Raw genomic sequence first — 2128 nt, 5'->3', positions numbered from 1 at the left:
TTATAGGGTGGCGATATATATATATATATATATATATATATATATATATATATATATATATATATATATGGTATGTATGGTGTTCATGGGGATAAATATAAAGTGAATAAAAGGAGTTAAAGAAGAAAGAGGAGATGAAAGAAACAAACTTAAGCAAATGCAGCTGCAAGAATACAAAAAGAAAGAAATATAATAATGCAGAAGACAGCTAAAAGAAGTAAAATAAAACCCCTATAATGATCGCTCGTACACTGCAGCAGCAGCAGCAGCAGCTGCAGCAGCGGTTGCGTGGTTCTTCTGCTTCTTCTGCTGCTGCTGCTGCAGCAGAACGAAGCAGCAGTTGAAGAAAAACAAATAAAATAAAATATTTTTTGAAGTTTCTTTTGCTTTCTCCATGAACAAGAACTAGCAGCATGTGGTACTCAGCCGCCAGCAGCACGCAAGCGAGCTGGAAACTCCTCGTTTTTTAGCGGCATTGAGCAGGGATTTGGGGCTTTATTATAATTATTATAATTATAATTGAATTATATTTATTTAATTTAAAATAATATTATTTTCAGAGAACGAAAAACCCACAAGTTTCCGTGCAGTTCATCTTTGCCGCACCACCGCATGATGATCGTTGCGCAGCACCAGGACTCGCTTACTGCATTCTGAGCTTTTTGGTGTTTTTTTTTGAACTTCTTTTGAAAAAACTGAATTATTTGTTTCAAATAATTAATTGAATTTAGAAGAAACATAAATTTTTATGCAGCATTTGTTCGTGAACACGCCGCACCCTTGTTTGTTGTTAGGGGCGTGCTGAGGCTGGCTGGTCAGCTGTTCGCCTCTCCCAGCTCATCATATAAGCAAAAAATAAAAGTAATTTTTTTTTAATTATATTATAATTATATTTATAATCATGAAAAACACAAAAGAAACTCAAAAAAAACAAAAATTTGTTAGAAAATGATGAAGATCGTGTTTCTGTTCAACTTGAATCCTGCAGCAGCATGCATGTCCATCGGCAGACCGTTGGCTCCTGTGTGGTTTCTTGATGGTTTATTCATAAATATATTTATTTCTTTATTTTTTCTTTTATATTTCCATTAAAATTCTGAATTTGTAGCTTTTTTTTCTTGCTTTCTCCCCCCTATAGCCCTCGATAAGGGGCCGCCGTCGTCGGTATCTGTTGCATGCGCTTTCATATAAACTGTTTTTCTTCTTTTGTTTTCCGTTTGGCTTCATGGTTCAATAGGTCATTTAAATCTATATTTCCGTTTATTTCTGAATTTCGAGTTGTTTCTTTCTGAGGCGACAGCTGTATTTATATATATATATACATATATATACAGCTGAGCCATCCGCCTGTGCTGCCGCTGTGCTGTTGCAGCCGCCGCAGTTGTTTTTGCATTTCTTTTTTTTTTTTTTATTCCGTTTCATGTCAGGCTGAGAAAGCTGCAGCTTTCTCTTCATTTCCGCTTTCTTTATTGCCGCTTTCCTTTCCCCTCAAGCCGCAGCAGCAGCAGCTTGCTGCTGCAGCAGCAGCACAGCGCACCACCACACAGATAAACCCTCACATTTTCTCTTTCTCTTTCTGCTTCTATTTATTCATCTTTTGGGTTTACAGCCTTTTCTAGTTTCCCCCATCACCCAGGACCATCGTCGCCTGGGGTTGTTTGTGTGTGTTGGTATTTGTTTGTTGTTGAATACTTAGGGTTTAGGGTTTAGGGTTTAGGGTTTAGGGTTTAGGGTTTAGGGTTTAGGGTTTATTCTTGTGATGGGGGCGAGGTGCTGTAGCGTAGCTTGAGAGGCGTATATTCCGCCTAATTGTCATCTTTATTTGCATGTGTGTTTTTGTGTAATTTATTTTTATTTATTTTTATTTATTTTTCTTTTTTTGTTTGTTTTGGTACTGAGTCATGTATACACCCGAAATATCCTCTTTTCTTTCTCTCTTTCTCCGCTGTATATACACCGCAAAATTCCGCGTTTTCTTAGCTTCAACAAAAAAAAATAAAAAACTAATAACCCAAACAGAAACAAAAACAAAAACAAAAACAAAAATAAAAATAAACACAAAAATAAACACATACAGCAGCACAAGTATATATACACAAACGCAGCAGCACTGCTGCTGCCTGTACAC

Source organism: Eimeria mitis, genomic scaffold (assembly GCF_000499745.2).
Source record: "Eimeria mitis Houghton genomic scaffold, Emh_scaff2474, whole genome shotgun sequence".
NCBI lineage: Eukaryota > Apicomplexa > Conoidasida > Eucoccidiorida > Eimeriidae > Eimeria > Eimeria mitis.
This window is presented reverse-complemented; position numbering follows the sequence as displayed.